The 23,351-nt window shown below is 39.3% G+C and overlaps 1 protein-coding gene across 4 annotated transcripts in view; it reads right to left on the minus strand.

Annotated features, from left to right (window-relative positions):
- Positions 1 to 23,351, minus strand: part of FAT3 (FAT atypical cadherin 3) — a 618,234-nt gene that overhangs the window by 266,904 nt on the left and 327,979 nt on the right. The gene's annotated exons all lie outside the window — the stretch shown is intronic.

Raw genomic sequence — 23,351 nt, forward strand, 5'->3', positions numbered from 1 at the left:
GTGCTTAATGATCATGATCAGTTTCAAAAGTCACAAGAAAGTATTATGTATCTTAGAAAAGTTTACAATCAAAAGAAGTTCTATGAGGTATAAGCACTTACAGGTATAAGTTTCAGGCATCTAGACTTCTCCCCTTTGTGGGGGCATCTCTTTCCTGATGAGGGCAGATAAATAAGGCATTCTTGTTACATGCTTAGCACAGGGCCAGCACATAATTTTTACCGATGGAACTCTGTCCTTTGGGAACCAGCCTAGAATGTGACATTTAATCTCTGCAATCACTAATTCATGTCACAGAGGGACAGCAGCTTGATCTGATATTTACTGGAATAGTGATGGGGCTTGATGATTGGAACTTTTGAACTTTCTACTAACTGTTTCTTCCTGGGATGTTGAGACCATTCCCTTGGGCAAGAAATGAACTTCTTGGATAGTAACACCATGCAGAGAACTGAGAAGTAGCAGAGGACTGCTGCCATCTCCAGATCTGAAGCGGTCCAGAGGGGATGTCTTCTTCTCAGAAGCTTTCTCTATGGTCAGCAGGTGCGGGATGGTAAGGAGGAAAGAGCACAGGGCTAGGAGTCAAAACCATTGCAAGAGGAACTGACATTTATTGAGTGTTTATTTATCGAGTATTGGCTAGGGAACTGTGTTGAGTACTTTTTGACAATTACCTCACTGAATCTTAAGAATAATTCTATTAGGTCTTTTCTATCATCATCATCATCATCACCACCATCATCACCACCACCACACAGAAGAAACTGAGGGATGCAGGGCTTAGTACTTGACTAAGGTTAACCAGCTCCTAAATAGAGGCTTAACTCCAGACTGTGTAATTCCAAAGTCCTTCAACCTACCCATTATACCATGACACCTCACAAGGTCCAGCTTCTATTGTTCCTGCCACTTTATGGTTGGAGATCTTACAAATCACATAAACTTTCTGGGCCTCAGTTTTCTCATCTATAAAATGAGAATAAGTTCACCCACATTCTCTCCCTTACGGAGTTCTGTGAAGCTCAAATGACACTCAACTCCCTATGGAAACTTTTACATGGCATACAAATGTAAGCTCATATATCTGATCATGCAGATAATTTTTACGTGAACATGCACGTAGTACAGAAAAAAATATGTTTTTCTCAAACCTAAGAAACTCATTTAAAAAAAGAAAATACTATCTAGCCTTTACACCAGAAGTTCACATTGTTTGACTATTTTATCCCCTTCAGATTCTTCAATATGGATTTCAAAGTTGCTCTCTAACTATGAATTTCTAAGAAAAAGTTATCCTGTGGAGATTATTCTCTTAGGAAACTCCAAACAAAATGTAGATCTTTTAAATGAATGAGCTCATTTGTATCCCCATGGGTTACTGACACACTTTTTTTGTTTTAATATTTCAAACATTTTCCCAAAGGCTTTTCTCCTTTTGATTCGTATCCGTCTGGCATGCTGAACTTAGTGGTGAACATGTTATAAGCTTGAGACTAGCCATGCATCCCTGGGTCATTCAGTTTTGTATCCTGTTATCAATAACATAGAATAGGAACTACTTTGGAAGAAAAGCCTACATTTCTCAGAATATACTTTGAGTCAACATTTTCAGCAGTCTCCCAGGGAGGCAAGTAATATGCCAAACCTTTTACACCTCTTCTCCATGCAGATAAACAGCTGAGGAAGAGCTGCTTGAGAAATAGTCAGAGGAACTTCCAAAAACCAGGAACTCTCCATGCATGAAGGGGCCTCCATAGGGGAAATGGTAGGGCTTGACTAAAGCCAGAGACCAGTTTAAATCATAGCTCTGTCTCTTCACCAGCGATGCAAGTCTAGGGAAAATAAACTCTGAGTCTCAGCTTCCTCAGCTGTAGATGGGGATAATGAGATCCTATAAAACGCCTGTCACTTGTAGGTGTTCAATAAAATGCTAAAAAAAAATGGGGGGGAGGTATTCATTTACTTTGAAATGATAGCTCACTATGTAAAGGATATCAGTTAAGCTATAGCTTAATGCAGCCAAAAGAAAAGACCGCCCTAGAGTCATTTCTAACCAGAAAGCTACCCATAAATGACCCAGTTATATGTGACATCAGACAAGTTTGTAACATTTGAGCTAATTTATGAAAACCCTCTGTAAACTATTAGTACATCCAAGAGGATGCAATGAGACAGGTTTAAGGAGAAGGAATATTGAGGGGGGTGTGGGAGGTGATAAAAGGGACAGAGAAAAGTAAGGAACAGGCACAGGGAAGAAAAGAAGAGCTGAAGTAAAAAGTGAAGGGAACAAAATCCATACAAATGTCAAGGTTGGTCACTGGAGTGATAAAGGGGAGAAGCAACGGGGAAAGAAATTCACAACATCTTAGTGATACAGGGTGGGCACACTAGGAGTAACACAGTAACTGCAGTCAAGCTCATGAGAACTCAGTCAGACTTACTGGGTGGAATAGGGCCCTGCTGCTGGTGGTACTGGGACATGCTGGATGCCCGACAGTACTGAAGCCTGATGTGGGTTGTTTATTGAAAACTCTTTGATAATCATGGCAACGAGGAAGTTGGGATGAAAGCAAGTTTGTTGCTCTTATAATTGGACACCAAAGAGCATGGTGTGTGACTCAACAGAGTAGGGAAAGAGTCTCATTCTCACTGTACCCATGGCTCACTCTCTCACACTGTGCATGAGACGGTCAAGAGCAAGATGGCTCTTCCTCTCATTGGAGATAAAATGGGTGGTGGCCTGGTACACTGGAGCCTGGTGTCTGCAGGCCACCCAATTTGGAAGAGTGCTTCACCAAAGTATGGTGCCCATAACCTCCATCAGCCCCTTGAGTCATCTTGAAAGTACATGCAATTTGAGCAAAAAATTGTATTGGTTCTGAAAATGTGGCCCAAGGCAAGGCCCTTGATGTCCCTACCAATCTGACTCCTCCCATAAAACCATCCTTTAGAGAAATTCTGGAGTTGCTACTGGTGTTTCTCAAAAAGTGAGACTTGGAGGGCAGTGGGGAGAAGGCAGCAGGGTTCAGTTCTATAGGTCACTCAATGGAGAAGGCCTCACAAACTGTGTATTGACCTGACGTGGCTAGGCTCTCCTCAAGAATTCTTTTTAAAGTATACATTAAAATGTAGTATATTTATTACCAAAAAAGTGGTTGCCCTGTGAGAGTTGTGTATTGATAAGGATGACTTGGGAAACATCACTCTCGTAAGCCTTCTCACATCAACGAGCTCTCCACCACCTCAATCCCCTTAATCTTTCCTGGGACACATGCACAAACATTGCCCAATGCTCTGCCTTGTTCTAGGCTGACCAACAAAAAAGTAGGTGTTCATTACCCCTCCACACCCCAGGAACCTGGATCTCAAGCATGAGAACATGACAGTGGGAGTCGGGGAGCTAGTCTCAGGAGTCTGACCAACAATGTTACTGTATAACATTAAGAGCGTTTGAGAACATGCCTGTGTGTGCATCAGGTGTCAGTCTCAGGGGTGAAGCTCCATATGAATGAGGTCATATTTATTTATTCTGCCTAATGCCTGATACACTACCAATGAGTACTTAAAATGCCTCCTAATGAGAAAGTATGTCCTGTACCTTGGAATAAGATGTGGGAATAAGCTTGCCTTTATAAAAGACTTAATTATTGCTTCGTTATTTGGGTACAAAGGTCTTGTTCTTTTATTTCTTAGTTCACAAACCAACAAAAGAGAGACCAAATTCAACAACCATGGAAATCCCGGGCCAGGAAGTACCACCATAATGTTCGGGAAGAAAAGCAATTTGTGTTGTGGACAGAATGCATTTCTCTCCCATTATAACCACAGACTGTTAAAAGCCTGTCAGGAAATAAATAAAACACTTTTTGTTCAGTTGCCCACATCCCTGTACTCAATTCAACAGATTCCAGTCTTCTCAAAAATGCAATTTAAGGTGAAGCCAAAGAGGACACACAGGCTGGGAGTGGAAGTGTCCCAGAGGAGCCTCGATGGGGACACTGGCTCCTCAACACTTTCTTCACCAGAGACTCTGCCTCCACCATTCTCTCCTGAATTCACATGGTGTTAAAATCAGATTCAACCAAGAGGTTCACATCTCTGTCAACTCCCATCTTTCCTGCCAAAGAGAAGAGTTCATCTTACAAAGGAAAAGAGGGAGGGAAATTAAAGGGCCCACATGGCTTATGTGAAGTACATGTGGACATCAAGATCTTATTCTTAGCTCCAAAGGAATAATATATATATATGAAAGAGCGCTTTAATATGTATGCTTTTTCCAACACTATATTTTATTTTAAGCGAACCCTACTATATATTTTTTTCTTGTGAGCAATCCACCTCACATCCATTTAGAAGCACTACCAAAATAGAAAGCATTTTGAAGCATACTGTGGATTTTGGCAGCGAATATCAAGGGTGGGGAAAGGGGGGCTGGGTTTTACAGTAAAGCAATCTGGGGTACTGTTGCAAAATGCATAGGCAGTCTTTCGACTAAGAGCCTCTGCCTGATGAATAATCCATAAATACCAACAGACCTTAAGTGCCATCCATGAGTTCAGAGACAAGTTTTCTTTTTCACCACCATATCCCCCGTGCCCAGCACATCGCCTGACCCACAATAAGTATTGAAATACGTGCTCAATACAAGTCTGGTCCACTGACTAAGTGAAAAATGACTAAGGTACAAGGGGAATTAGTACACAGAAGTGAAAAATGGCCTTGGTGTCATGGTTCAGAACACCTAGGGAACAAGGAAGACTGCATTGAATCAATCCCTTATGCAGATGTGCAAGTTAAATGATTGGTGCCCAAAAGGTGCTGTATGCACACCCACTCCAGCTCCTTGAATCTGGCCTCTAGGTTCTTTCTGGTTCTAGGGCTGAGCCCTCACTGTGACACATGCCACTGCTTATAAATGAGTAAAAGGAGAGTCAAGGAGAAGGGGCCCCCACTCCTCCTGTGTTTTTTAAGGGTGTGCATGCAGCGTAGGGTAGAGGTCTTGTGTTTCTGACACCACAACCTGGAAGTGGGAACATATGTGACTGAAACATGTTTTATAACAAAAAACTATCAAATGTAGTTATCATTTTTCGCTTCAATAGGTTCTCCTGGCCTAGCCAGGGAATCAAATCATGTGCTATAGTAGCATGTGTTCCAATAAGAGATTAGTAAATACATTTTAAATACAATCTTTACCTAATCTTAGGATCCTTTTCATGTGAAGTCTTAAGACAGCGTGCTACATCTTGCAACACTGTCAGTGTTGCAGACCCTTAACCTTATGTCAGTTACCCTTCTAGGATGTGGGAGGTACAGAATGCACCTGATTGTTAGCTGATAACACTAGATAACAGTTGATTGCTCAACTGACTGTAAGGGAAACACACTCAGAACTCAGAGTACAACCTAGCTCAGGGCCTTTTACCCAGCAGGTGCTCCATAAACATCTGCAAAATGGCTAATTAAAATCAAATGAGACCACCTCACACCCATTAGGATGGCGACTATCAAAAAGCCCAGAAAGTAACAACCATCGGCAAGAATTTGGAGAAACTGGAACCCTTGCGGAAATGTAAAATGGTGCAGCTGCTATAGAAAACAGTACGGTGGTTCCTCAAAAAACTGAAAACAGAATTACCATATGATCCAGAAGTCCCACTCCTGGGTATAGACCTAAAACAACGGAAAGCAGGGTCTTGAAGAGATATTTGTACACCCATGTTCACAGCAGCATTATTCACGACAGCCGAAAGGTAGAAGCAGCACTATCCATCAGTGAATGGATAAACTAAATGTGGTGCATACATACAATGGAATATTATTCAGCCTTAAAGAGAAAGGAAATTCTGAGACATGCTACAATGCAGATGAATTTTGAGAACATTATCTATGTGAAATAAGCCAATCACGGAAAGACAAATAATATGTGATTCCACGTATATGAGGTACCTAGAATAGTCAAATTTATAGAGACACAAAGTAGAACATGGTTGCTGAGGGCCTGGGGAGAGGCCAAGGGGACTTGTTTAATGGGTCGAGTTTCAGTTTTTCAAGATGAAGAGTTCTGGAGATTGGCTTCAAAACTGTAAATGTACTTAACACTACTGAACCGTACACTTAAAAATGGTTCAGATGGTGACATTTATGCTATTGCATTTTGTCACAGTTTAAAACAAAGTCTGTAGAAACAAAAAATATATTCACAATACTTGAAGAAATATAATTCCTTAATATCATCAAATACCCATCAGAAGTCAAATGTCCTACTGTTCCATAAATTTAATGAATGTTTTAAATATAGCTTGTTTTAATCTACCAGAAAATGATTCATATTCTTTAAAAAAATAGAATTAGAAGATTCCTGATCTATTGTTGGGCAATATTGTTGTCTACAAAAGAGTGAATGACTAGAAAAGTTTAAAAATAATACATGTTCCTTGACCACAAGACTAAGAAGAACTTGAGGGCAGGGCTGTGTCTTATCTCCTCTCTATCCCAAAGCCTAAGAATGGATACTAAATAAATGGCCAGAGAGTGCACTCTTTATTGTTGAAACAAGGGAGGTCCAAAGAAACATGGAAAATGTTCATTTTTCTTTGCAACAATTCCTATGTCAGAAGCTGCATGCTTGTTGTTCTGCCTACAGCTAAAATTGTATGCCTTTTTAGGAGTAAAAATTTTTTACGCCAGTTGTGAGCTTTGTAAAACAGCTTTTAAAAGCATACAAAACTTTATGCTTACAATTTAGCAAAAATTCCCTTGGTATTCCTACCAGTTTCCGCAATAGTGAAACTGCATCAGACATAAAAAAAAAATTCTTTCTGAGAAGATAACATTATAGGTGATATAAGGAGATTTAAGAGTGATGTAATTAACACGCTGAATGTCCTAGCTGCTATGCTGCTGTTGTTGTGACGTGGTTATGTTAAACCAATGCATTCTTTGGGTTGATAGAAACACAGGAATACAGGAATACATTCCTCAGTCTTCCTGAATACTTCCAAAATCACCTCTCCCAGAATGTTCCTGTCTTATCGTGTTCCATATATATAAGGCCTCTACTATGGAAACCAACCCAACACTGAAGCCCATTTGTGGCAAACAAAGGGGCCCATTAGGAACCATAAAATATCTGGCACTTATTTCAGAGATGAGGGATATTAAACTTCATCCTAAGAGCATATGAGGTCACCAAAGCCACATTTTCAAAGCCAGAAGGGATCCGAAGTACTTTAAGTGGGTTTTATTGCTTTGTTCCAGGGCAGGTGAATTTGCATTTGATTCGGTAATAGAATTCTTTCAAAGGGTCCTGGATTTGAATTAGCATTTTGGAGACTCCACCATAAAATGTCCAGGCCATTTGCTTCCTTTCTTGTATTTGATTTAGAACACACACAGAGGTCAGCCTAGCTGGGCTTGTGGTTGAATTATCTGTCCAGTAGCGGAAATGAGTTGTGTTGACTCCTTCCCAGTTTCTAGCCCATTTCCCCTTGTAACCAACTTAGCACAGCTTAGTCTCTGTGTCAAAATCCTAGTCCTCTGACCACAGAAATGGAGATAAAGAGAGGGATTGTTATTAAAAGATGAAGAAAAAGAATGTAGGAAAAAAGCAATAAATATCTCCTTCACTTTTTTTTCAAAGATTTTATTTTTCCTTTTTCTCCTCAAAACTCCCCAGTACATAGTTGTGTATTTTTAGTTGTGGGTCCTTCTATTTGTGGCATGTGGGATGCTGCCTCAGCATGGCCTGATGAGCAGTGCCTTGTCCGCGCCCAGGATCCGAACGGGCAAAAACCCTGGGCCGCCGAAGTGGAATGCATGAACTTAACTACTCGGCCATGGGGCCAGGTCCTCTCCTTCACTTTTTTACCTCTACATCAGCATACTACGCCCAGCATATAGTGAATGCTAATAAGCTATTATTATAGCGAATGCTCAATTAGCAAATACTGGTTTTTTTTGAGGAAGATCAGCCCTTAGCTAACATCCGCCACCAATCCTCCTCTTTTTGCTGAGGAAGACTGGCCCTGAGCTAACATCCGTGACCATCATCCTCTACTTTATATGTGGGACGCCTACTACAGCATGGCTTGCCAAGCAGTGCCATATCCGCACCCAGGATCCGTACTGGCGAACCCTGGGTCCTCAAAGCAGAACGTGCAAACTGAACTGCTGCGCCACAGGGCTGGCCCCAGCAAATGCTTTGGAAGCATTTGACCAAACTAGATGCACCTGACCAAACTAGAAGATTACTGTATAGTACAGAGGACTATCCCATGGATGAATAAACACTAGTTTTTGAGCATTCTTTTCTTCAAGCTTTTACATAAAGCCAGCTATTTTTTTAGAGTATAACAGAAGTAGTGATAATTAGTTAAAATCTGAGTTTGATTTTCTCAGGAGAAGTTGTACTTTTGTGAGCCTGACCACTTTCTGTCATGTGACTTCTCAGATACTTATCCAGGCACCATTGGCCTCTAACTACTCAAGCAGTTTTTCTCACGCACCCTCCAGGCCCCTCCACACACACTAGAGCACTCTCTTTCTGATCTTTTCCATCTCTCTAGCTCAGCTCTTCTTCCTGCCAGGCAAAGCCTTCTTAGCACATGTACCTATCCAAAGTTTAAAGGCCAAGTTCAAATCTTCCTTCTCCCAAGAAGCCTCTGCCACACTTTCTCATTTTGAATTAGTCTGCCCTTCCTCCATACTCCGACAGTATATTGTTTATACCTTGATTATCCTGCTTATAAGTAAGTTCTCTGGACAAAAATAATTCTCTCTGTGTCAGCCTTTATGAACTAAGTACTCGAATCATACACAGCACTTGAATCATAGCAGCTGCTTAAAGAACGTTGATTGAAATAATATTAAATGACACCAAAAGAAAACAATGAGGAAAAGTTGAGGTTCTATGGGAAGAGAAGTTTGTTCCAACTTAAAAATCTACAGAAATTTAATTTGGAATAAACAGGAGCATCTAGGCATCCGTGTATAATGGTGTGATGTAGGAGGCTGGTATTCCACGTACTTGCTGATGGTACAAGATTGATTTCCTGTTTTTAAGCATCCTTTTATGACAAACGGTGCTTGATATAGAAGCAGACAGCAGCCTCACAATATGAATAGCTTCAATTAGGCCTCAGTTATACGTGTCACATCTCTGTTATTGAGATCTGAGGGGAAGAAATGCTGTTTATGTGGCTAGAGAGAAAGAGACCATCAAAAGTCATTCAAGAAGATAAGCTTACTCAAATACAGCAAACCTGATATATCCACTTTGCTGAGCAAGTGAGCAAGTTTAGGCTTAAGTAAGCAGCACAATTAAATTAGGAGGAGCAAATTGTGCCTAGATGGTGTGTGTTTACACATGGGGAGAGGGTCAAGACTTGGCATCTGTAGACTGGAACTCGCCATACTTCTTCATACCTAAATCAACTCATTTAATGAAAATATATTGAGTGCCTACAAATGCTAGTTAAGTGCTGTTTGACAAGACTTTCAAAAGCAAGGGAGAAATGCTGTAGGATATGAATCTGTGGTGGAGACTGCCTCTTGTCTACCACTATCTGTTCTCTTCTTTCACAGTAATGGAAAATCATGACCATTCAGCTGGAAACCACATACATTTCTCAGCCTTATTTACAGCTGAGTATGGCTAGTTCAGACCAATAGAATGCAACTTCCAGGTCATCTCCAATGTGAAAGTCAAGTCATACGCCCTGGAGTTCCTTGTTTTCCTTTTTCTGTGACTTGGAACATGTCTATGACTCAGCTTCAACCATGGAGATAAAAATAATACCAAGGAGATGGTGGGGTCATAAGATGGAAAATTCCTAGTCCCTTACTGATGACACAGAATAGAGGGGACATGGACTGTCACCTCATATGTGTTACGTTAAAGAGAAATAAATCCTCTTTCTTCATTATGCCACTGTACTTTGGGAGTTTCTTTGTTATGACAGCTTAATTTTTATCCTAACTAATACAATCCCACATTAATTCCCTAATATGAATTTCCCCAGAGCATTGGAAGGTGGCTGCATTTAGCCTTTCCATCTAGGTTCAGAATGGGGACCAGGCTATGATGGTCATATTTTGTGGGGAATGTGCCACATGCTATTTGCTCTTATGTGAATCTTTATCTACCTTCACTCCACTCAAACTCATCTGGCTGATATCTAAAAAAAGAATGGCTGATTTCTTTCTCATTCAATCTGATGGGTACCAGTGACTTGCTGAATGGTCTGGAACAAGTCTCTTAACCCTCATCTGTGACAGAAAAAATACCCATTTTCACCTGTGGAGTGTTTTGTTAATGTCACTAGAGCAGAGAGTGTTCCAAAGCAAGACTATTATTGTAAGCCTTCTTTACTCCAACTGCATAAGCAAAGTTGGAACTAATCACTCAGGAAGTAAAATCAGCAGGAAGTAGTCAAAGAGGTCAGCCTGTAATTAATCAATGAGGTCACTGCCAATAACAATAGTACATCCTGTTACACGTGTAACTGGATTTAATGGATGTACCACACCAGCAAGTTACAGGAAAAAGAAAACATTCCATCTCTGCCCTGGAACAGCATCTTATTACAAATGAAAAATCGGTGAGGCATGCCAAGATGATATCAGAAACGAATAGCAACAGAGGCCAGGGTTAGAAACACTATTATTCTAAAAGTGGACTCAAAGTAAATGGTGAAAAAAAGGATACCACTGTTGAAAATATGCGTGCTTTCCAAGTCTCGAGGACACATCTATTGGAAACAGTCAGAACGTGGAGATCCTTAGACCTGTGTGGTCATCCTCTTGAGGGTGAAGCAAAGTGGGAAGCCAACTGCCTAAAGAGCTGGAAGACTTTAGGTGACTCAGAGAAGTCGTGAGGGATTTTACAACAGACTTCGAGTAAATGGAGGATTGTTACTCAGTGCTGCTGGCCAACCTTGCTCCAATTCTGCAGTTGAGGAAAAATGAACAAATTTGTTCCTTGCTGAGATTTGGCTTTAGATAAAGCCAGGTAAAGGCTCAAAATGGGGGGAAATTTTGACTCTAATTTATGGCCTATGCCTAAAAAAGCAAAAAAACAAAGAATTGGCAAGAAGTGCCAAGGGTTTCTTAAAGGAAGGGGGACCAGATTCCACATTAGCCCTCCAATGCGCTCTTCAGGGGCCAGAGCTTGCTATCTTATCTTCTCTGCAGCTCCTTAGGAACAAGAAGTTCTAAGTACTCTAGTACCATGGTGTGGTCTGGGTCAACAGACTCACCATTCTAAGAACACGATGGGACGTTCAAAATGAAGGTCTCATTTTGGTAAGTTAAATATGCTCTACTTTAGCATTTTTAACACAAAATCTTTAATAGTTAAAATGAGTGGTGAGCATTTTAGTTTGTGTGACTACAAATAATTTGGCAACGTTTACCAAAAGCCTTAAAAATGTACATTTCTTTGACCTGCAAGTCTGCTTCTAGGAATTTATTCTAAAGGGAAAGTAAAAACAGATTAGTTTACAAAGATGTTGATCATAGCACCTTTTCTATAATGGCAAAAAACTAAAAATAGGCCCACCCTAGCCATTGGAGACAACAGAAAAGGTAGTACACGGGATCTGCTGTAATCAAATTATGCTAATAACCAATCTAGTGTAATTAAATGTCCCACTTTCTGCAGATCAAGGTCCCTGTCTTGAGGATCCTAAATATAATTTAAGGAATTCATTTGAATTTAAGAGGATTGTAAATATGGGCCCAATTTATCATCAAGTAAAAAATCCTTAGAAAATATCAGATTAATATATTCCCATTTCTGGAAGAAGTGAAGTAAAGAGAAGAAAATCAGCTCTAAGAAGATTCTCATGTCTACTAATCCAGGTAAACATATACTAATAAGAAATCAGTTGTGTAGCTTAGTACATTTCACTTCTGTCATGCCTCTTAGATTTGAAATTATTCCAAGATAAGGAAAATGCCTTTCCCTTAATTACTCGGAACCCAGGTTCTAAAAAACTCTCCAATTAGCATCATTCAGAAACATGATTTTACAAAGGCAATTCAGGGAAAGAGATTGCTGAAATCCAGCCCATTTCTTAAAAGCATGGTATTTCAGTGAATCAAAATATGTTCCCAAAAGAAAGCATATAAAAATATTGCCATTATTCTGGCTCATTATTTGCAATTAACAGAAACTCGTTTTAAACCAGGATTAGTGGAGTTTAAAATCCCTGATTCTGGGGACTTGGTTAAATTCCAAAATTTTTAATTAACTGACAAAAAGAACTAGAAAGTAATAAGACAACCACTACCCTGGTCATCATTATTATTTTGTTCTTTCCATTCTTATTTCAAAGTAATTTCAAATTTACAGAAAAGCTGCAAGAAAAGTACAAAGAACTCTTACATATCCTTCACTCAGAGACCCCATTCAAATTTGACTAGTTGTCCTAATAATTTCCTTTATGGTAAAGGATCCAACTTAGGATCATACGTGGCACTTCGTGGTCATGACTCTTTAGTCTTCTTCCACCAGGAAGACATTCTTCAGTCCTTCCCGACCTTCATGACCTTATCATTTTTGATGATGTAGGCTGGGTTTAGGGGTGCTTATTGCTACTGAGGTGTCCCTACTCCCAGGTCTTTTTACTAGACAGAACTAAGAAATATCTGTATATAAATACACACACACACACTCTTGCATCCATATTTATTTTTATATTTAACTATATACCTTAAAAATGTACCAATACTCCTAATTCCAACCCAACAACACAAAGTGAGTTTAGTCTTCCTCTTTTCCTATTTGCAATACTATTCTCTGACAGTAAAAAAATAAAAAAAAAACTGGCTTCCATTATCTACTTACTTATTTGCTCAATACTCCAATATGCCACCAATATCATCTACTGATACCACTAGCCACTGATCTTCTCAGCACCTTCCTCCCTCCATCTCTGATCCCAGTGGGCCACCCGGCTCAGGAACCTTCCTTGAGTGGGCCCAACCACACCCAGTCACCCCCTTTCACTTGGGGTTGGTTTTTTTTGGCTGAAATAGAAAGGAGAGACAGAGGAAGGAAGAAGGAAAGAAGGAAGGAAGGAAGGACGGAAGGAAGGAGGGAAGGAAGGAAGGAAAGATGGAAGGAAGGAAGGGAAACACTTTTTTTTTGTAGGAGTAGGTACAGTGCAACTGATGGGAAAAAAAAGAAAGAAGAAGGAAGAGGAAGAGAAAAGAGGCAGCAGAGAATAATGACCACGCGCATGGGCTCGGGAATCAAACTTTCTGGATTTGAATCTTGAATCTGCTACTTACTAGCTGTGAAAATGTGGGCAATTTGCTTTATATCTTTGTACCTCTGTTTTCCCCATCTTTAAAACAGATATCACGTGCCTGTCTTACAGGATTAACATGTTCATATATGTAAAGCATTTAGAACAGCACCTGGTACTTTGTAAGAACAACTGAAGGCTATTTTATTACTTATCTATAGAAGTTCATTAATTTCTCTCAAGGTAGTACTCTAAGAAATGTCACTGTGAGACAAGCATTTTAAGACACAAATCAGTTCAACCAAGCTTTTTACCTTAAGATGTCCTGGCAAGGATGCTGACAATGGAAACTAAAGAAAGATAGTGCAAAATTAAATTTACAGTTAGCAGAATTTGAAACACTGAAAATGAAACTCATTATCATATCCATCCTAACTCCTTCCTGTTCCCCAATCTCTCATTTCTACAGAATGCCCACAACATAAGAACAGAGTCTGGGTTATCTTGGTAATCAAAGATTTGCAAATATTAATTACTCTCCCAATAACTTCATTGTCAATGACTGCTATAATCTTTTTTTATCATTTTCCCTCCCACAGGATGTTAGATAAGGTAGTTTTTCGGCAGTTAGCATTTCTAAAATGATAGCCTCTACATAAGTACAAAGGGATATCATTTTAAATTACAAATCTCTAGCTCAAATAATCTAAGTAAATTCCACAGGCTATTCAAAACACAGCTCAAGGCAAAATACTGTCCGCCTGCTGAGATAATGACTTAATTTTCCAATCAGTCTTTTTTTTTTTTACATTTTTTTCCAATCTACTGAAAATGTTCCTCAGCATGTTTAGAAAATGAAGCAGTCCCTAAAGAACTATACTAATTTATAAATAGCTACCACACACGCCTCTGAGGAGCACTGACGATAAAGAATTAAGTATGTTCTCACTGTTCTAACATTCCTCTTTTTACTATCATTACCATCTTGTCAGTAGCCTGTTGAAGACCCGTTTCAACCTCTATCTCATATTCCTAGACAGAACTGTTTTCATAAATTGATGGCATTAATGTGGCCACAAAGGGAAACATTACTTTGGCATCTGCTCTCACCTTTCCTTCTACAACGGGGTCCAGCGGCTGCTGTTGCCTGAATGTTTGTGTCCCCTCAAAATTCATATGTTGAAACTTAACCGCGAATGGGATGGTGTTTAGAGGAGGGGTCTTTGGCAGATGATTCAGTCATGAGGGCAGAGACCTCATGAATGGGATTAGTGATCTAGTAAGAAGAGACATGAGAGAGAACCCTTGCCCACGTGTTACAGTGAGAAGGCGGGTGTCTATGAGGAAGAAGGCCCTCACAAGACATCAAATCTGCTGGCAGCAGGACCTTGGATTGCCCATATTTATTTTCTCCAAACTGTGAGAAATATCTATTGTTTATCAGTCACCCTGTCTATGATATTTTGTTATAGTTACCGGAACAGAGTAAGATAGGTACATTCGAGCAATAAGATGATCACGCAAAGAAGCGCCCACAAACATATTGCTTATCCTTTAGGAACACACTTTGCTAAATGTCAAGTGGCAAAAAAACTTTCTGTACCATAAAAACCATTCCAGTGAACTTCATGAATCATAATTAAATTAATGTTTTTAACTGATTGAAAATACAAAGATTGAGTCTTTGCAGAATCCAAGGGCCACCACTATGATCACCTATGTCACTGTGAAAGTAAAGTCCTTGTGCCCTGGGAGGGAGCTGATGAAGCCATGGGCAAATGGCTGCTGGGGTGAATGGCACACCTGATCCCAACCACCATATATAATAAATATGACAATAATAGCTATTATTTATGGAGATTCAAAGCTAGCCAAGTCATATAATTATATGACTTAATAATATTATCAGAAAAACAGAAAGGCAACTATATTTTATCACGATTTTTTACACAAGAAAAGGGAGAATCAAAGAGTTTATGAAACCTGCCTGAGGTCACCCAGATAGCAAGGGAGAGAGCTGGAATTCAAACTCTTTTCTAAGAATGATCTTTGCAAGAATTGCACTTTGCTTAGTACCAATAAGAATTCTGTCTAACTTCAATGCCTCAATTAAAATATTTCACCTACTGTCTCTCTGGCTTTCAATATGCTATTTGAAACCTATTCCTTAGGCAAGTAGAGTCAGGTAAACTCAATTATAAAATTCTTTTCAGTGAGAAGGAGAGAAGGAAGGAAGGATGGAAGGAGGGAGAGAAGGATGGAAGGAGGGAAAGAGGGAAGGAGTGAAAGAGGGAGGGAGGGAGAGAGGAAGGAAGGGTGGGAGGAAAGAAGGAAGGAAGAGAGGAGAGAAGAGAGGGAGGAAGAATCTTCAGATACTGAGCTGCCTGGGAATAATAAAGTCTTAGAAAAATTTAGCAGAATTTCAGCTTCAGATATGGCTGATAACAATGACAATAGGGATGTGGCCTGAGGTCGAACAGTATGTGAGGTCCTCTGCGATCTTTAGAGATAAGACTGGGTAAACCGGTTAACTTTCCAGACCAGAGGTCATCACCAGAGCCATTAGCAGAAAGAGGGGCAGAGAAGGGAGAAAGACTCGGAATGGGAGGCAAGAAGGCCAAAAAGACATGTCATTTACACTTTGCAGTCTTGTTAAAGATCCTAAAGGCAGACAAAGATCCTAAAGGTGTCGGACAAATGTTATCTTAGGTCGGTCACATCTGAGCTAATGTATTAGTATTTTAGTTTAAGAGGCTACAGGACCTCCATTTTCCTCTGTTAAGTCTTGTTTCCACAGACCAGCTCAGTGCAAAGCTTTCCACCAAATCTCTGCCTTCACCCAAAAGAAAGAAGGGAAAGATGAAGAAAGGAGATGGCTGTTTTGTAAAGCTCCCAGACTTTTCTCCTGTTCTTCTTCGTTAATAGAGAAAAGAGTTTCTCTATTCAAGGGAATAGTCCAAGCCCCCTCCCTTAATGGGAAAGGTCTGTGTAATGCTAATTAGATCCACTAAACGCAAAGATATTTTCTTTCAGACAAGGGAGCCTGAATTAAATTTAATTTAATGTAATTGTAGGAGATGAGTGGTTTTTTAAAAAAATTCTGCAAAGTGCTAATGTGATTTCACTGTAATAACAGTCTAATAAAGGAAACCAATATTTACAGGGAAGTATATTAAGTGAAACAAGAAATTGTTAAAGAGTATTTAAAAAGTGCCTTATCTTGTACAATGTATTTTATCTCCACTGCTTTCTACAGTGCCTATTACAGATGAGTTTTGGCTTCATTTTGCTTTCATGCTCAGAAGAAGTCCATTCCTGTGTTAAAATAACATTTAGAGAAATGCATTTTCCAACTATTGAATAGGCCTTTTATCTTGGCAACAGAAGATCTCAAGATGATCCAGAGTTTATATAATTCATTCCTTTAAGACAAAGTGGAATTTAGATTATCCTGAAGGGTGTCATATCATTTTATGTACCATCATATTATTTCACATTAACTAAGCTAAGAATAGTGCTTAGAAAACATGCCTTTGCATTCTACAGATTTCATCTAAATCTAGCTCTGGGTAAATTTCTGAATGTCACTGCACTGTTATAAAATAGCAGATGTAGTAAATACCTATCTCTTAGGCATATTGTGTAAATGGTTGTTAGATTTACCAAATTAAACTACAGGATGCTCAGTTAAATTTATATCAGATAAACAACAAATAATGTTTAGGATAATTATTTAGTATATTATAGTATATCAATATTTGTGTCCTGTATTTTATTTGGCAACCCTAGTTGTGTAGATTAAGTTAAATAATTCATGTAGAACATCTAGTCTGATGCCTGGAACATACCAATATATACGTGTGTGTGTATGTATATATACATACATACACACACACATATACAATCGTATTTTCTGAGGAAAGTGCGATGGCAGATGAGAAGTTTATGGCATCATCTACCCCTTGGGAGTCTTTACAAGCTAGCTCGTTAGATGAGATGCCCATTTCTGGAGCAATCATAGGATATCAATTCAGTTAAGGCCAAAATCATAAATGCAACGTGTGAGTGAGGATGGGGAAAAATCGGATGGTCTGAATTGTTGGATAAAAAATCATAGAGAGAGTAGATCTTGAATTGAGTCCTAAAGGAATTATATGAAAAAATAATAGTAAGGAGGAAAGTGTTCTGCATAAGGGACTATCTGAGTGTAAGCAAATGCCCCAAGAGGGAATAAGCCTGCCTGCCTCAAGAGTCGCCAAGAACAGCCCAGCCAAGAGGAGGGGCTGTTTGATAAGACATGGCAAAGAAACCTGCCTAGATAGGGTGAGGACAGGTTATACAGGGTTTTGGATAGCGGTCTAAGAAGCTGACTTGCTAGCTCCATAGGGGCCATAATTCCCCTTCCTACAAGGAGGATAGCAAACCTCTCTGCCTTTGCTAGGATCTGGGGAATGCTGGCTAGTGACTTGCATTTGAGCTGAAACAAATGTAGGGAAAATAGAGCCAAGAGCCGGTTCTTGGGCAGAACTGAAACGGAAAACAAATCCAAGAGCTTGGGTCCAGCAGAGGCAATGAGATGATGGAATCAGCCGGAGAGGCCAAACCCAAGCATGTAGAAGCAAGTTAGAAACTAGGACCCTCAAAGCAAACAGGGGAAGATGGAATGGAATGAAGAAGGCAATGGCTGGAAAAGTTTCCTGAGCTACTAAATTGTAGCTGTGGGGTTTTGATGGGCTCCTAAAGCTGGGAAGGAGAGGGTAATACTGGTAAGAAATCCATACACACCCAGAGGAGGTAGCCGGGGCAGGAATTCAGCTATAAATCACCAAGAAAAGCCCAGACAATGACAGCAAAAGTGAGAACAGCCAGACGACATTCGGTAGAAGATATAAAGAACAAAACTAGGTAAAGAGAAGGAAGGAGGGGAAATAGATTGAACAGATATTTAGTAAGCATCCAATATGTGCGAGATAACATTCTGGGCTTTACAAAGAAGACAAGGAAATGTAAGATATCAATGCCTTCAAAATGCTCCTGATCAAAAGGAGAAAGGTTGAGGATGAGATAGAGAATGCTAAATAGCTAGACTCTAATAAGGTCAAGAAAGGGCATGACGGGGGTACCATGGGTGTGCCCAAGGCAGGAAACTCTCTTACCAAATTAGGGGTGAGGAGGGAATTGGAAAAAGGTATTCTGAGTTGGATCTTAAGAAATGAGTAGAATTTTAACAAGTGCAGCTAGTGCTGGAGGAATAGCATTTCAACCAAAGGTGACATCAAAAAATCATGGGAGTGTCACTGGATGAAATGGTACATTGGGTCCAGGACATATTGAGTCATGTAAGTAAGGATGCTCTGGAATTGGCTGGAAAAACAAAACTAGAGTTAAGGTGAAAAGTAAGAACTTCAATAAGATATGAGTCATCACTCATCCTGATCTAATCTGTTTCTTAATACATACATTTTTAACTTTTCTCTGTCCTAACTTAACAAAAATAAAAAAAAACAAGATTACAACCCAGGCTGCTTTACATGCCTTAAGCAATTCAAGCAGCTCTTGGGCGTACAACGCGTTCTGAATAACTGTGCTCATATAATATTCTAGTCTATGCCAAATTATTTGTTTGCCTTAACTACTGGTACAGTTAAAGCATACTAATTATATTGAAATATTTGATTATATAATTAGCGCTTTTTATAAACTTTTGATAATTTTCAAAGTAGGTATCCAATACTTTTTGCCATTTAGGGTACAAAGGTGTTTCATGAGGTGATACAGTGAGGCTAGTCCCATAATTTCCAAAATCTTTTCATAACAGGTATTGACTATGGGGAGACTTCTTTGATGCCATTGTTAAGGCAGTCAGAATTCTGTAGCTCTGAGAAAGAGTACCTGTATCATTTTTTCTCAAAAATAGAACCAAAGTCTTTACTTCATATGCCGAGGAGCATTTGATTGGGGTCCTGAGATACTGCAGTCTTCTACTGACACACTCTGCAGAATGAAGTACTGTCCCCAAATTTAATTATCTTAGGACATAACCAGACTATATGATAGAACTATGTACCCTTTTATCCACAGCCTCTAGCAATTTGCTGAAATGGAAAGGTGGCCTATTATTAAATAAATCTCCAGAAAAAAAGAGATTCCATAAATTCAATCAATAGTACATTCTAGTAGCTTACAACCTTCACACACATTGGGGTCTCCCTTGGGCACTACTGATAATCCTCTGGTCATAATTTAAACCAATTTCTTTTCATTCTGTCTGGCAGTCACCATCCACCTCTCATATTTCTCTCATCCTTCAGTTCTGTCTTCCCTTCTCTCCCTCCAGCTTTTCCCTAACAGGTTCTGCTTCCTAATTCTTGAATCATTTTCACTGATCCGTTCCTCACCTTTTCCAAATCTTTCATCTGTTGCAGAGTCCTGACACAGCAATTTAATACAAACTGATCACTGATCATTGTGTTACAAATTTTCCTCCCAGATTAGTCTGGATTTTAGCTTACAACACAATTAATGGAGCTATAGACACTCATCCAGTTTTTAATAAAGAACTGTCTTAGTGAACCACAGGCTCAGAAATGCCCTTATAACGTAATACCATTCCAGTCACCAAGATAACTGACTATTTTTATTTTCATCAGTTTTTTACTCCTTTCAACTCCTCTGTCAAAGCCACACACTTAATTATCTTTCCAGTATTGGTTTTTATGACATATTAGACTATTATGGTGTAAAGTGTTACTTTGCCATGTACTTTTCTTCTAAAGGACATAAAGCTTCTCTCATAAGTGATCTAACACGTCCTTAAAACACTCATCCTTGAGAGGTGGAAGGTTTTCTTACTCCTTATTTTATAAACAGAGAAACTGAAGTTTCAGAAGATGACATGATTAAGGCTCGACAGACTGCTAAAACAGGGGCAAGAACTGGGGGACATATCCCAGGCTCTCTGCTGCCTGAGGTAGCTGGAAGATAGTACTGTGTAATAACTCTGAACTTTGCAGTTCATTATCAAAATAGGAAATATTTCCAACACCAAGAAAGGACGTTGCAGGCAGCATTGCCTGGTGGAAAGCCCACGTGGTCTGCTGTCTGAGGACAAAGGTCACCACTTCTTAGAGGTGTGACTTCCAGGAGATCACTTACACTCTCTGGGTTTTTGTTTTGTAAATGGCCTTGATAACAATATGTGATCCACAGGGTAACTCAAAGAGTATCCAACAACACTTCCAAAGTGGGTATAGAAGTTATCATTCCGAATGAGCAAACAACCCCCAAAGCCTTGAATTTTTAATGCATTATATAATTATTTAAAATTACTTAGTATACTCACAATCTGTTAATAAATAGAACCAAATAATCCTGTGAATACTACTAGTCAGTGTTGGTCAAATTACTATTTTTTCTTATCCTTAACATTTAATGCTCAAATACAGTCAGGTGCAGCATAACAACATTTTGGTCAACATGGGACTGCATATATGATAGTGGTCCCAGAAGATTAGTAGCAGGTAGCTTAGGTGTGTAGTAGGCTATACCATCTAGGTTTGTGTAAGTACACTCTATGATGTTCACATAATGATGAAATCACTTAACTACGCATTTCTCAGAACATATCCATGTCGTTAAGCAATGCGTAACTATAGTTATTTTCTGGCAATTATTTCAGTATCTTTTTGAGTCAATAATGTATTAACCTGCACATAATTTTTTTTTTTTTGAGCAAGATTAGTCCTGAGCTAACATCCACTGCCAATCCTCCTCTTTTGTTGCTGAGGAAGATTGGCCCTGAGGTAACATCCGTGCCCATCTTCCTCTACGTTATATGCGGGATGCCTGCCACAGCATGGCTTGACAAACCGTGTGTAGGTCCGCACCTGGGATCCGAACCAGCAAATCCCTGGCCGCTGAAGCAGAGTGCGTGAACTTAACCGCTGTGCCATGGGGCTGACCCCTATCATATAGTTTTTAAAGACAAAGCTTAGAGGTTACGCACTAGTTGTGTGTCCCATCACATTGTTCATCCCATCACATTGTGCATACTCTAGGTTTAGCATAAATATCTGTTGACTTATTTCTAATGTATTTATTACTTGCAAGCAATTTGCTTTTCAGTGTGCATATTCTATAGTTCAGTGTTCTCTCTTCTCTCTCTTCTTCTCTCTTTCTCACTAAATCTCAATTTCTTTCTCTTCCAGGTTTCCCATAAGCCACAACTGAAGGAAATAAAACAACCAGAAAAGTATATCATAAAAAGAAAAAGAAAATGTATACCACAAAAAGATCCACGTTTTTCTTTGGAAATAGCCAGTTATCTTCTAACAGTCTGATGTCCTGTGAATTTCTTCATTGAGCTCAAGGCAGCCTGCCCGCAGGAATCTCAGCACCACAATACTAATTTTTTCTAAAGCATTTTTTTCTTTCTTGAGGAAGTTAAAAACTTTAATGAGTGTATTTCTTCTTTCTCTTCTTGGTGGTTACCAAAAGCAAAATGTAAGATAGAGAAGAAAGGTTTTTTGTTTCTTGTTTTCAAAAGCTGTCCTTTTACTCCGTGCAGCAAAAGTATAGCTCTTCTTTTCCTTCTCCTTCCTCCGTGTAACAAAGGCTCAGGTGTATGGAACTTTTGCCTTGAAGATACTGCCACATTTCACAGGAGGTATTCCTCACAGTGTGCAAACTTAGAGTGCTTTGCCCAAATCTGCAAGTTTTAGCATTTGATCACAGAGGCTAGAATTTGAATGGATTATCCCAAGGGCATAAAAGTGTTTCATGGACTATGCTTACTGAATAAGAACAGTGTCTACATCTTGCTTGGGAACGAACACATGATCTATAACACAGAAATATGAACTCTCCTTTCGGGCTAAAGATTTACAAATTTGCTTGTGATCTAATCCACCTGTTTGTAAAACTGTCCCAAAGACCTCACCGCAAGATGCCATTTAATGACACAGGCAAGGTCACGTGAAGGTTGAAGCCAACAAGTAATTGAAACCAAACCAAGTAACTAAATATTCTCTAGGAATCAACTTGGGGGAGTTCCCTAGTCACCAGAGAAAATGGATGCAGCTCTGTGACAAAGCTGGCACCTGGGAAGAGAGTGCTGCTGCTTCAGGCTCACCACTTAAGGACCTGGAGTCCTCCTGCTAGAAGCTACTCGGATAATTTGCATATGCTGCAAAATCCCATCCCAGGGCTCAGCAATTACCCACATTGGCAGAGATGATACTCAGGCTCAGCGCACATTTTTAAACTCCCAATTTATAATTCATTTTATGACAGCTAATTATTAGACTAAAGTAATTAGTATGTAAACCTCCAACTAAGTATGGCACATTTTAGTACAATCTAAAAGGCAAGAGCTCTGATACTTTTAAGTATCTTTTTTTCATTACAAACTTTAACTTTCCATTTCTAGTCTCAAAACACTGAAAAGAGTCCTGAAGAAAAGGCTTCTTCCTTCTACCTGTTAACACATTTGGATTAAAAAATAATTAAAAAGAAGAAGAAGAAGAACGCACTCTCAGGGAAGAAGAGAGGGAGAGAAGGAAGTAGCATTTATTCATGTTATTTATGAAACTGTACCATTTAGAAAGTACCAAGCATGGAGTTAGCATGAGCTCTTGTCACTAAATTATAGTGACAAGTCTGTGAAGTAACTGATATCGACACCATTTTACAGATAAGGAAAATGAGGCTTAACAAAGGAAGAGAATGTTAATCTTGCCAAAGAGAGAACCCCTCCACCTACCCTCCAGAAAAACAAATTCTTTTACAAGGACTTTGGGAGGGCCTTATATATTTTATACTTAGATAATTAAGTTGAAATTGTGAGAGAAAAAATATAGAAATAGCGTTTAAATGCAAATTTGATTCATTTTAGGACATCTAGTTACAGACTCACACACAATGTATTAGTATTATTGTTACTACTATTATTGTTTCTGCTACATCATTTGTAATCAATTTATGGTATCGTCTGAGAAGTGGAAAGAAGTAGAAGACACTGGACTGAGGGTGGTGGCGGTTGGCACTGAATGGAGAACCAAAGGGGCAGAGTTTACTGTGTGCCTTTAATGTGCCAGAAAC

Source organism: Equus przewalskii, chromosome 6 (genome assembly GCF_037783145.1).
Source record: "Equus przewalskii isolate Varuska chromosome 6, EquPr2, whole genome shotgun sequence".
Classification (NCBI taxonomy): domain Eukaryota; kingdom Metazoa; phylum Chordata; class Mammalia; order Perissodactyla; family Equidae; genus Equus; species Equus przewalskii.